Below are 14947 nucleotides of genomic sequence, written 5' to 3' on the forward strand. Positions count from 1 at the left end.
AAAGTACATAAATACCTTGCTTATAGGCATTAGTGCTGTATATTAGTGTTTGTTTGTTTGTTTTTATATTTGTTGGATTTAGGTGTTTAGAACAGTCCTCAGAGATCAACTCACACATATTTTTGTTAATATATAATTAACTCTAGTTTCTATGTTTAATAATTGGTATTTTAACAAAAAATAGAAATAACAGTGAAAATGTAAACACTAACTTTTGTACTACTTTTATAAAGTAGCTATTGTTTTCATCACTTCACCTTATTTATTTCATAAAGCACAGGTATTCAGATATTCAGATTCATTACTGAGAAGTATATTAAAATACCACCATTAGGTCATGGTTACACAGGATACTCTTTCATAAACTTTACTCAGGAAATATTTGACAATACTGACTGTCAACAAACATCTCAGAGAGAGGTGTGTACTACGCAGGAAAGCAATGAATCAGATCATTTTGCTTTAGACAAAAACCATAAGCGTGCTACTGAAAATTTTCTGAAATGCTTATTTTAAAAATTGACATTTCACTTAATATTTTACATATCTAAGCAAATCCACAGTAATAATAACTCATAAAATGATTAGCTGATATTGCAAACAGGATGATTTGAAGTTTAGATAGAAGTACATCTATCTAAAGAGAAAAGTCTTCATTTCCAAGTAGTGCTTGGACAAGTAAAATATTACTAGATAACCTATTTTTACTTGTATTTTTATTTCAATTTCTTTCTCTTGAACTGTGAATACTTAATTTAAATTAAATAAAAAAAAAAAAAAATAAAAAAAAATTACGTTGTCCAGGAAGGTTACAGGCTATGAGAATAAAACATATTTTGTGGTTCATCTTTGAACTGAGGGTTGAAGGTAATATGAAATTTCTGAGCTACTATTACATATAATGTCCCTCACAGTCAGTCCCAAGCAACAGGCACAAAAATGGTCCAAAAGATGAGCACTAAGCACAGTATGTTGCCCAGAATGTAGTTTCCTTCCCGTTTGGTTGCCCCAGGGGAGTGGACCCAGGAAATTTAGTTTCATTCTAAATTCCTGCCACTGTCTCCCATGCCAGAAGACACCTAATGGATGAAAGCTTGCACACACACTTTTCCCGTGCTGAAAAGGTGAACGTATGACACAAATTTCTAAGCCAAAATCAGCTGACCAATATTTAATTGGTATGTCTGAAAGTAGAAATAAGAGTGCAGTTTACAATAGAAATTAGGGAACTTTCTTAAATTTTCTTGAACACTTTCTTGAAAGATTAAATGATTGCTTTTATTTTCGTACTATTAGCTAAAAGCACAATTTTAATTTCTTTAAACATTGTTAGAACCCAGAAATTGAATTTACAGGTGCTTATATGGGAACACTCTAAGTGACTACAGATTCACTCTGTCTATATAAACTTGTTTTAGCAAATTGAGTCATACATCTGTAAGCACATGTCCTGGTTTCAGCTGTGACAGATTTAATTTTCTTCCTAGTAGCTGTTGTGGTGCTATGTTTTGGATTTAGGATGAGAATAATGTTGATAACACACCAATATTTCAGTTGTTGCTGAGCAGTGCTTGCCCAGAGCCACGGACTTTTCAGCTTCTGGTGCTACCCCACCAGTGAGGAGGCTGGGGGTGCACCAGGAGCTGGGAGGGGACACAGCCAGGACAGCTGGCCCAAGCTGACTAAAGGGATGTCCTGCACCATGTGGCACCATGCTCAGAAATAAAACCAGGGGGAGCTGGTCCGGGAGACCTCCATTGCTTAGGGACCAGATCAGCATCAGTCAGCTGGTGGTGAACATCTGCACTGTGCACCACTTGCTTTGTTTGTTCTTTTTATTCTTTACCTTTTCCCTTTCCTTTCCTTCTTACTAAGCTGTTCTTGTCGCAACCCATGAGTTCTTGCAATTTTCTTTTTGATTCTCTACCCCATCCTACTGTGGGGAGAGTGAGTGAATGCCTATGTGTTGTTTAGTTGTCTGACAGGTTAAACAAGAATATTCATAATACACCATTAACTCTGTGAACTTTCAACCAAATCATTTTTTCAGTGTTTCTGTAGCCTTTAAAATGAAAAAAATAACAAAGCATCTAGCCCACATCAAATACCTGGGAAAGCATATTCTTTCAATATAGTCTACACGTCAAAATTCGAAGGGTTACTAAAAATAACCAGAACCCCTGTAATACAGATTTGTAGAAAAGAAACCACTGAAAACTATCTACCAAGAGAAACACATAGTCAATAAAAAAATAGAGCTATAAAATTCTGCAGGTAAGACTTTAAGTACTGCTTTAAGTACTTTATTCACAGTAGGAAAGTACTTCCAATATCTAAAGTCTGCATGATTATTTGAGTGCCACCTGAAAGGCCTTGTTCAGGAATACACTGTTCAGCTTAGCAAGCTTATTGTCATGCCTTGTTTACAGATAGATGCCAAGATGGAATATCCACTTCTACAAACTATTGTAGACTCTGCAAGTAAATTTACCTGAAGAGATTTCGGTAAGGAAATAAGTACTTCAAGAGTGCATTTTACCCTAACTATGCAAACAGGTATCTTAGTCACAGTAACCAAAAACATACAAAACTGAGTTCAAACAACATGATTTACATATATGCTGAAAATAAGTCTGAATGAATGCATCGTATATTACTTTACCAACAGTATAACTGAGAATTATAAAAGTAGTCCTTTTGTCTCCTGTTAAGCATTCTGTCAAAATCAGATTAACATCAATATTTTTGCAATTCCAGTATGTTCTGTTTTTTACTTTTTAAAACCTTTGATTTTTTATTTTTTTTTGGAGTTGGGATAATCTGTGCAACTTCATTAACATTGAAAGGACCTTTGATGAGCTTCATGCATGATGAGCTTCATGCATTCATCATGCATTTGATGCAGTGCACAACTCTTCATATAGTATTGCTAACAGTAGTTTGTGGCAGGAAAGAATCGGAGAAGAGCAGAACAACTAATAGGTACTCCACTGTACATCTATGAGTCTGAGATTTAGTTTTATAAACAGAATTTCAAATTGTTTAATAATTTGTTTTGACTAGCAAAATCAGCCTTTCTACTCTGTTCTATTCCCTGCATTGGGCAGGGACCACAAGTAGCAAAAGGCTGTATTTTTCTTACAACCAGGCTTTTTAGATGTTGCACCCAGCCTCAGGTTTTCACACTCAGAGTTTATCATGCCTAGCTCAAAGAAAGGTCTGAGGCTGCAATATAGTGTGGAGTCAACTAAAAAAGAACTTGTTACTGTCTGATTTGTTACTCCTGAAAAAAACACACTGTAGTGCCTTAGAGACTTAACTATGTATAACTGTTACCTAGATTTGCCTAAATATAAGTAACATATTTAGCCTTAACTTCTGTTTTACGAAATACACCTACAAATAACAGATTTTTGGTTTACATTACATAGAAACAAACTTGTACTATGCATCCGCCAGAACAGAATCAGAACTACAAAGATTCTGGCAGAAAGCTGATTTCATTTGTAACAAAAGTGTTTATAAGAAATGCATTTTTTCCCATTCTATACAGTAACTATTTTTAAACTCCTGAATTATGAAGCATTCTTTTAAGACTTTTAGAAAACTACACAAATGCAAAAAATCACACCCAGAAAACATATGTTCAAAGTTTTGTCACACACACATTACATTATATATGTACATGTGTATACAATAAAAATATGAAAAAAAAAACAACACACAAAGAAACAAAAGCATGAACTTTAAAATATATACACTGTGAAAGAAAACACAACTAAAGATAAATAAAATGGAAAATTTATATATATATATATAAAACTGTTACAAAACTTTAATTTCACTAAACTCAGAAACCATGTGTAAAGACTTTTTTGGTGAGATGTGAGATGTATTATGTATGAGTTCTTGTTCTCCTGACGTCTGTAGAACTTTCATTTAAAAGTACCAAAGGAGAATGGTACGTATATGGGAATGGAATTAAAATATTTTGTGATTAATAACTTGTCACTTCTATTTGTGAAGAATATTGTTCCAAAAATGAAAAGAAGAAAAATCAATTTATTTTACTTATGCTATATTTGTAAACTCTTTTGTAAACTAGCCATACAATTTGAGCAGCTTCCCAAGTAGGTTAATTGTTTATGGTGCCTTTCTTTCCTTCTGGCTGGAAAATTTAAGAAAGAAGCTAGGATTTACCGTATTACCACTACTGGTAATAGGGTTCCTCCAGAATATATTTCTCTTTTTATTAGGAGAACTTCTCCTTTACTCTAGAGATCCATATGCTTCATCACAGAGCTAGAAAAATAGTCTTTACTAGTAACAACCTGGTAGGTCTTGGTAAATCCAAGTAGCTATAACAATGTCCCAAGAGATAACATGATCTCTTTCCAGAATGGAAACAGAAGTTCTACTGTAAAGAACTAAAATGATCGAGAAAAGCAAAAGCAGCTATGTAAAACTAAACAGTTAAACACAGAAGGGATTTTCATCAGAAATACTTTAAAAAGTTATGTTAGTACTTGTTTTCCTCATTGCAATACTACTGCCACCCACTTATAGAACCACTCACTCATTCATTCTATCACCTCAAGTTCAATTTCATCATCATCACCTTTCTCTTCAAGCTTACTATGACTTTTCAAATGTACATTAATTTCTCATCTCCATTACTGCAAATTCTTCACAATTCACTGCTTGTTAGTTCATCTTGAATTCCAAACACACAAAGATATCATTGACAACTACATTTAAAATCACAGAAAAATCAGCATAAATCAGCCTTCTTTGTTTCTAACAAAAGAGAAAGGGGTGATCACTGAGTTAAACTGATCAGATTGACGGCATTTAGCATGACTCATTTCCTGTTTATATTTTGTCACGTTCCCACCAATAACGTGGCTCTTACATTCATCTACCAAAAAAGTATATATATATTAAAAAATATAAAATTCTTTTAATTTTGAGCTTATAACCCATGCAGCAAGCAACACCCTGAAGCAAATTTAGAAGATGGTTATGCACCTTTCAGGTGGTATTTATAATGGATATACTGACAAACTCTAAGAAATATAGTCACAGCAGTAAATCATTATGACAGTCATCCCTTTTCTCTCTTTTTTTTTTTTCACATACTGTGTCTGTTCTGATTGCCTGGTGAATTGTTGGTTGTATCCTCAGAACGCAGCAGTAACTGCAGTAAGGACTACATCTTCTCTTCTGAGCATCAGTAAGTTGGATTTTTTATTTTTCCCGTACTACTCAAATTATACCACTGCAAATATTTTGCCTGTAGAAAATAAAATATATATAAAGTCTATCAGTTTTCATGATGCACTAAGGACTCAGATTTATAACACACTGTCAATTCTGTGCCTTCAGGGAATATTGCACTTTCTTAATTTCTGTAAGGAATGTCATATAGAAAATAGTCAAGCCACATTTGTGTCAAGTCTGCCATTTCTCATTATTAACAATCAAGTCTAAGCAGTTTCTCCCCTGGCTTAACACATGTATACCTATCTTCCAAAACTTTTTATATGCCACAATTCATAAAATTGTTTAGGCTGATGTTAAGTCTCTTGCACAAAATTAATAACTAATTACAGGAGGTATTTATCATCTCAAGTTTCTTGCATGAAAATTGTCAGACTTAATCACCCTCCTCATATTTTCACTATTTACAGAGCTTCATTTATCATACACTTCAGTAGTGTGAACACAGAGGACTATTTCCCCCACTTCTCATGTACATAAAGAAAAATAAAATGGTGGCAAATCATGACAATAGCTTGAAATTTTTACTCCTTATGATAACATTCATTTCCACCAGACAAGTTATAGGCAGAAGAAGAACTGGCAGGCTAAAAACAAATTTGCAGTTATGCTCAAATAAGCAAATGCATTTTAACTTTTATAATTTCTTAAACTTAACAGACAGTATGAGAATGATTGTAATCAAATGTTTGTAAGAAGTCTTTTCTTTGATAGCAATACCAAGGGACCTGTTCTCAGAAGTTGTTTTAAAGTGTGTTCAGGGATTTTAACTAGAAGCTGAGAGGAGTGCAAACCTTCACAAGCACTGTGATTTTGGGGTTATTGCTGAGATGTGTGTTGAACCATGCCCCAAATTGTTTTCAAGCCATTTGCAGACTGGATTGAAAAGTAACACAACATTTAAAGCAAGGTTATACAGAATGGCACAAATGTGTGGCCACTGCTAACTTTAGTGGGAATTTCATCTTGCATTACTGAACATAGCCCGATGCCATTATCACAAAGTATTGCATAATGCAGGCTAAAACTAAATTATGCAAGATAATACCTTGCTGGAATAAGGCATGAGTGGTAACTCACATGTTTACCAATGGAAAGACTGCAGCATCAACATTATCTTAATGCTGTGATGAAATATTAGAGTATCTGCCTGGATAATCATAGTAAAAAGCATCATGCAACTTCATATTTTACTTGATTAGGAACCCTGACCTCTGGCAACTTTTTACTAGTTGTGCAAGGAAAACCACTGCTCTGGGTGCGGGTGCCCTGCTGCCGGCAGGGGGCTGCTGCTTGTGGCGAGGCCGGGGCTGCCCTGTGAGGACACAGCCAGTTCCAGTGGCCTCACCGCAGGGCACAGCTGGGCGCCTCTGTTTCCACAGAATGCATTTAAGAAAGGTCAAAAACAACCAAAACTAGCACCAGTTGAAGAGAGGTGGTGGGAAAAGAGAGGCACAAACAGCAGCATGAACACCAAGGCCAGGGAAGGAGGAGGTGGCAGTGCTCCACTGCACAGTACTCACACCACAGCCTGTGGAGGAGCCCACATCAGAGCAGATGGATGCTCTAAATGTGGCCCTTGTCTCCACATGAGCAGAGGAGATGTTGACCACACCAGAAAAAGGAAGATTTTACCATCTTCCTCACTATCCCCCGGCACTCCTCAGGGTAGTAGAGGAGTAAGGAGCAAATGAACAAAACTTAGCCTGAGAAATAGGCAGCAAAGGTTTTGTTTAAATTTTTGCCTTTTTGTTTCTCGCTACGTGATTTTAATTAGCAATACATTCAGTTTATTTTTCCTAAGTCCATGCTGTTTTGCCCTCAATAGCAAACACAGGTGATCTCCCGGTCTTTACCTCAGCCCATGAGCCTTTCAATTCTATTTCTTTCCTATATTTCTCCTCCAGTCCTGTTGAGGAGGGAGACTCACTGAGCAGATGAGTGGCTGTTAGAAAAGGCTAATCTACCACAAAAATGAAACTGCAATTATTTACAGCAGAACAAAATAGTAGAGATAGCTGATCAGACACAGTTTTATTTTTAGTTTTTCATACATTTTGGTTAAAGAAACCACAATAAGCATTTTAGCAGAGTCGTATCAGGTATTATGTCAGTATAGAAAAACTCATAAAAGTCAATGCTTTTGGACATTATTCAAGTGAAAGCCACTGTAAGATACCTAAACTGAGGTGATCACAGAAGACAGGGAATATGAGCAAGTCCATTCTTTGCTGTCATCTGTCAATTATATCTAAAACAAGCAGCAGAAAAAAAGCAATATAACAAGTGAAAGACAACTTTTTCTTAGATATGTTCATGTATTCCTGGTAAATGTTTTAGTGGTTCCCCTTCGGCAGAGTTCTGGGACTTGATGCCACAACAAACTCCTTCTACTTAACCACTCCACTACTGAAAAATATTGATCTTAAAATAGGAGTATCTATTTAAAGATACAAACTTTGATATGTGTTTGGTTTACTAAACTACTTGGTTTAATTGGAATGCCCTCCATTTTTATCAGATTATACAAATAGGGAAAATGAGGGAAAATGGATAATCAATGTTTCTTCTAATACTTACACCAATTAGAATGAAGTTTTAAAGGCAACCTACCTACGTTATGGTTAGAAAATGGTAATATATCTCAATATCTTTACTGACTAAATCCGCAAAAAATATATATTTTTTTCAAAATGCTATTTTCTTTAATACTGTATTTTCAAATTCACCTGTTCAGATGAAATGTTTGCCCTCTGTAAAAACAATAATAATGTCTTCCACACAGTACTTTCTCTGACTTCTTTGGTTATGGCTTTCATAACGATTTACCAAGGCATCAGTAAAAGGGCAAAAGAGGTTTTCTCAACTTCTACTGTCTTGCCAAGGCAAGATTAAAACAGAAAGTTTAGCTGCCTCTATGGTGTACCTCAAAACCAAAGTATCTGAAGTTGCACTTCTAGAGCCTTGCTTACTATTGCTTATAGATGGGTTAAATTGGCAGAAATTAGATTTTTTTATTTAAATTTCAGTACAGCATTGCGACGGCACAGCAGGGCTAACAATGTAATAATGGCAAGGAGTTACTAAGATGTAACATAGTGCATATGTGCTGCACTGAAGTGCTAAAAGGTTACCTTCCAAAATTCGAGAAAGTATCAGATTTTAATATTAAAATAAGTATTAGATGAAAAGATAATATTTAATTCAAAATTTAAGTTCACTGGTTTTAAAATACTAAGTTGTCTTTAATAAATGCACATGCTATTTAAACACAAAACCAAGAAATCTGTTTCTAAGGTTAATACCAATGCAGAACGTATACAGCGAGATAATGGAACTCATCTCAGAAAAACATTTTTAAAATGTTAAGATCTCTGCCCATACAGAGTGCAACATTAAAAAAGTTTTTAGTCTTTTCAGTAATTTATTAATTAGTATTATCTTTATTAGACTCACAGTATAACAGATGGAGTGCCACAAGAACTAAAAAACGAAGATTGATTTTAATTGCACCTTTGTATGTTTTCAAGCAGGTCTTTAACTTTAGTTCTAGTATTTGTTTTCAATTGTTATTTCAAGAGCAGAAACTTCTGCATAAGCAGCTTCCATATTTATGAGTGAGGAGTAATTATGGATTCGTGAAAGATCCTTCTTGGCTTTGTGATTTCACATCCCAACGTGGGACTGATAAACCTACTTATAGATTCCACATGTAAATCTTAAAATATTGGGGGTCCAACTTTTATATCCTTGGATATCAATAGCAAGGTTGTCACTGATTTTCCTGGTTTACGATTAGACTGTCATTGTACAACTAACTCCAGATTAATGTAACACCCAGAGATGTTGGCTTTAAATGTTGTGCAGCAGTTACGAATAGAACAGAACAGAATAGAATAGTTCTGTTGGAAGGGACCTTCAAAGATCTAATCCAACTCCAACTGAGGAGGTAAGAGAGTGAGTACTGAGAAAAAAAAAAAAAATCCTTGCAGCCCCCAAGAGCAGTGCAGAAGAAAGGCAGCAGCAGTTCCCCTGCGGGCTGTGCAGGGAGAGGCCCCTGGTGGAGCAGGCTGTCCCCCTGCAGCCCATGGGTCCCACATGGAGCAGATCTCCACGCTGCAGCCCCCCCATGGGTGGAGGAGCCCCCAGTGGAGCAGGTGGAGGTGGCCATGGGCTGTGGCCCATGGAGAGGAGTCCACACAGAAGCAGGCTGTCTGGTGGGAACTGAAGATGGTGGGGGACCCATACTGGAGCAGTCTGTCCCTGAAGGACCACACTCCATGGAAATGACCCATGCTGAAGCTGTTCTGGAAAGAGTCTATCCTGTGCGAGGGACTCCACAATGGAGCAGGAAGCAGTAGCAGTGGTGAAGCATAATGAACTGACCGCAGCCTCTGTTCACCATCCTCCTGGGAATGAAGGGGGAAGGATGTAGAAAAGGGGGGAATGAAGGGGTTAAAGTGGAGCTGGGAAGATGGGGAGTGTGGGGATGGTGTGTTTAGGTGACTTTTTTTCTTATTTTTCCTCACTATTCTACTCTATCTTTAATTGGCAATAAATTAAATTATAAATTAACATTTCCCAGGTTGAGTCTGTTTTGCCCATAACAGTAATTGTTGGGTGATCTCCCTGCCTTTATCTGGACTCATAGGCATTTCATCTTATTTCTTCCCCTTGACCTGTTGAGGAAGGAGAATGAGAGAGCAGCTGGGTGGGCACCTGGCAGCCAGGAAAGTTTAACCCAGCACAACAGATTGATCACAAAGGATTTTTTCACACACATTTTTCATAATCGCCAATGAAAAAAAAAAATTAAAAAAAAATCAGAATTTAAAGTAGGAAATTCACCTAAGTATGCTGATCATCTTTCTTTGTTCAACTTCAATACTGTATTTTGAAATCTGAAAAACCTGACAATAAGCCTCAAGGCATTTTACAAAACACTTATATAAAGGGAAACAAGTTTTCTTATAAGTAAATAAAAAGTATGACATTCAAAAGAATAAATTATCTTAAAAATTAAATTCCTTGGTGGCACAGTTTATAACTTTTTTGGAGTAGAAGTTTTTAATTTACCTGGCTATAAACACCTGATAAATATGCAACGAATCATCTTTCAGATAACACTTAAAAGATTAAATGAAATTAGAATTAAGAAATGCTAGTGTTCACTTACAATGATTTATGGCACATATCATGCGATATAAAAGTATAGTTACTTTTCTGGAAGGTTCTTCTTTACCCCCAAGTCAAGGTTATACAAAATGATGGGAATAAGTATCAGTGCTCCTGAAGCATGTTTCCATTTCAGTCAGATCAAAAATAATGAACACTAACATGCAGTATTAGCATTTGTAGTCACCACACATTAAAACAGATTTTTCTTGTGCAAAAAAAATAGTCAAGCAAAAAACTTTATACACTTGTGGTTTAAATTTATTTTTGTTAAAATAATTTCCACATCAAACATGAGGAGACTTACACTTTCAGGACTTTTTAGATTTTGTTTTCACTGAAAAATATTTCTATTTACTAAACCTGCATTTCTTAAAAAAATATACTGCAAAGACTGAGCTACTACTCAGTCTTATTACTAATGAGTAAATAATATTATTACAATGTTCACCTCTGCTAATTTTGTTGAAATGTTGAGGTATCCACATACACCAGCAATTTTGAGACAAACTTAGTAAGTGATCACCTGCTCAGACCATCTTCAGCATTTTGTCCTCTACCCACCACACATCCAGATCAGACCAGATGCTCCCAAGTCTTTTTATGCCTTCATCAATTCATGTGAACACATGTAGGCAGTCAACACAAAATTTTTAAACACTTCTGTAGCACAAAGAAGACAATGTTAGTAATTTACTCTGCTAAGTAACAGTGTAGAAATCCCCATATGCTCTCTGCCAAGAAATACGATACGCAGTTCTGAGAAACTGATTCTGTTTTAGTGACCCAGCTGAAGAAAGCAGATGGAGACTCTTCAAAGAAGAAAATGTTCATTTTTCCTGACTATGCTTCTGTGCACACACTTTAATTTCCAGGCTTATGTCCCAGCTGCCAAACATTTACTATTTTTTCTCTGAATTTCCTTACTACTAAACTTGTCAAAAGACTACTTCTGAGTTCCTACACTTTGGACTCTAAACAGAAACCTCACCAACCAGTCTTAACTAGTATAGGGAGGCTGTACCATTATACCATTTACTCTGGTTTATCTACAGCAATATTTCACGGAAGCAACACAGAAGAGGACAGCAGATTTCACAGAATTGGTATAATAAGAGCAAATCTAGGACATCTGTATTCAAAACTCATGGAGGTGCACATAATACCTTCCTCAACATCATTAATTAGCAGTCTATTAGCAGTAAATAATGTTACTACAAGCTCACCAACAAACATTACTTGCCGCAGATACTGTATATCTGCCTCCAAGTCACAACCATTACTCTCATTAACCTACAGATGTTCCACAGATCTCCCCATCTGCTAACAAGTAACCTGTACTAAGAGTGTGATGAGTTACATGAGAAAATACATCTCTATTGAGACATTATTGTAATAACATTTAGTAGGACCTACAGAGGAAGGACCAAAGCTCTTGAATGGCTGGGAAATTGCTGTTCTGTGACTGCAAAATCTGTAATTAATATTGCTATGCAGGCAGAACCTCATCCTGTATGACTGGCAGTGCTACAGCACCAAGAAGTCTCACTACAGCTCTGGGTAAAGTTCCTTACCTTAATTATGAAGAAAAAAAATAAATCTGCAATGTTCTCTGTATCATGAGGTTTATTAGAAAAAATATAAATACAATAATGGGCTGGTATGCATCTTCAGTACAAATATTACTGCAGAAGAGTTCTAGTAAGAATGATGACTTAAGCAAGCAGAAAGTCTCTAAAGATTTCAGTTACTGCATAGTTTTTTTTGTTTGTTTTTTTTTTTTGTCTGTTTCCTGGAGAATTAACTAATATAGAAGTTGTAGTGAATTGCAACTTGTAGTCCACAGTGATGAAATTCACACACCCCCACAAAAGATTAAGTGATGTTTGCTCTATGATCACTTACGAATACAATACAAATCAGGTATTTCCGAAACCACGAGAAAATCATATACCCCAAAAAAATTTGCCACAAAAAATTTGCCACAACAACACCCTGTGGCCTTTATTCTCAATTTCACTGGAATTGATAGTACAAATAAAATAGCCATTAAGATAACTTCAAATTGTTAAGTTTATTTAAAATCAAGCCTCAGAGGAATTATCAAGCACCGAGATCTCACTCTTACTCCCTTCTAGTACAAAGACCTGAAGACTGGTCTCTCGCATAATAAAAGAATTTTCAAGTTTGGGGTTTGTTCATATTTGAAAGAAGTAGCAGAAATATTGCTATAATGTATAATTAGTATATATAGCATATTTTATATATATATATATATATATACTCTGTATATTCTATATATACCTTATTATATGTATTTATATATTTAGTATACAAAACTTTTGAGGAAGCTATAATAATTACCAGAGAAATCATTATGTTAGATTACTCCAATCGGACATTTTGAAATCTCTAAATCTCAACTTTTAGGACATTTTTTTTTTTTTACAAGTCATTACAGGAGAGCCATTTTCTTTACATTTTAAAATATATGCCAAGACTACCTCAACTGAACAGATTTTTTGCTTTAGGTAAAAAGAAACTATTTTCTAATTGCCCTGTAAATGTTCTGGGGCCACAGCCTTGCTTACAAAAAGAATTTTTATGGATTTCTGGAAACAATAAAAAAATCTAAAATACAGTTTTAAAATCAGTGATTTACTTCTACTGTAAAATCTACCAATGTTCTGCTACTTTTAAGAGAGAATTCATAGATAATAGCTACACAGGTATTTATGAGAACTTTCTGGTATTCTTTCAGTCAGAATTCTGCACAAAGGAATGAAAGAAAATAGTTTTCCATGGCTTTGAAGAAAAATAAACAACAACAACAAAAAAAAACACAGGACAAAACAATAATAACAATAATAATAAAACCAACAACCCTCTGTCAGGCTACAGAGAACCAATTTGTCTTACTAAGATTGTAAAAAATAAAAGACCTATTTACTTGGATCTCATAAATGAGCAGACTTGATAATGTGCAGGTGAAAAATAGAAAACTAATTCTATTCTCTTTTCAATTTCATGAATCAGGTAAATCTTAGATTGGTATTATCTCATTTGTGTTGGATACAATGATGAATAAAAAGTTTACTCAAAGGTATCAAGATGTAGAATCTCCTTTGATATCCCCTCTGAGTAGGGGCCATGGCCTACCATTAAATGAAAAACAAAAACATTAAATTCACTTTGCCTTAAATCATAAAGAAACTAATTAAGTTTAAACTAACTTAGATTTTTATCTTGTAAGCATCTGAATAGTCCTGTGAATTTCTGAATGATCACTCATATCCTCAAAGTAAGTATGCTCATAATACTCTTGAACTGGTGTCTACATTGATTAAATGTAGCCCAGTGGTTATATTACATTCCTTTTATATAGTTTTCAGCATCTTTTAATTCATCGCTTGTAGGGAGCAAGGGAAATGACTTCATATAGTTAAAACTAGCATTTGGAGCTTCATCTCACTTTTAAAATGGGAAAAATACTTGAATTGCGAAATGACTGCATAATATTTAATGAAGACATTCATTATTTCTAAATTCTCTCTGTTCACTTTTAGCTAGAAGTTAATTTAAATCACTGAATTTACATTTTTAGCCAAGTTTTAGTTACCAGCCACATCTTGAAAAAGTATTGACAGATATGATCAGAAATAATCAAAACTGAAAGAACTTCTGAGATAAAAGCCAATTATATATAAGTTTACAACAGCAGATTTTTCTGCACTGCTGGAAATGATTTCATTTTCTTGTTAAGCTTCTTAATTCTAATTATACTTTATATGAAGCTTTAGAGTTATATACATAGAGATATAAATGTAAAATGTAAAAGATACATTTCTTACTCTAGCTCAATACTCATCTCAAGAACAGCTTGAAAAGCATCAGTTTGGATGATATTTAGCAGATTCTCCTTGTCAAAATGTTCATGCAGAAAGGTTTACTTTTAACTAATTAAAATATTAAAAGCAACTGTCTACAATTTACATTTTTCATCTTAGGATTTTTTTTTGAATTATTCTAAAATTTTCCAATACAGTAGCCTTTTCCTGCAAATAAGGCCATATAGCCAGAAAGAGCTAAGTACTTTAAAGTGAAGTAAGGGTCTGACCTATCTCCCACCCCCCAAAACAAACAAACAAAAAAAAACACAAAACACAACAGTCTTAGAAGCTAAAAGGAGCTGCAGTAAATATTCAATGGTACTTCATATTCAACACATTTCTATATTAATATTTTTAGAACATTCTCTTTTCATTAAAGTCTAAGCTTATTGACACTTTAGTACATTCTTAAAGAATTGAAAGAGAACACGTTAAAAAAGTCAGGAAGAAACAGTCATTCAAATAATTCTTTCCTGTTCACCTTAAGGCAGTGTATACTGGTCAAAAGTAAAAGCTTATGCTAATACCCCAGTTATTCTTTCAGTCTCATTCAGCTTTATTTGCCAAAAGATGAAGGACTTTATGCTTTTTAAACAAACATG

General features: G+C 34.8%; 1 protein-coding gene across 1 annotated transcript in view; it reads right to left on the reverse strand.

The window, feature by feature from the left end:
• Window positions 1-14947, reverse strand: part of FBXL17 (F-box and leucine rich repeat protein 17) — a 311268-nt gene that overhangs the window by 188605 nt on the left and 107716 nt on the right. The window lies entirely within an intron of this gene.

Source organism: Aythya fuligula, chromosome Z (assembly GCF_009819795.1).
Source record: "Aythya fuligula isolate bAytFul2 chromosome Z, bAytFul2.pri, whole genome shotgun sequence".
In the NCBI taxonomy this organism is placed as follows: domain Eukaryota; kingdom Metazoa; phylum Chordata; class Aves; order Anseriformes; family Anatidae; genus Aythya; species Aythya fuligula.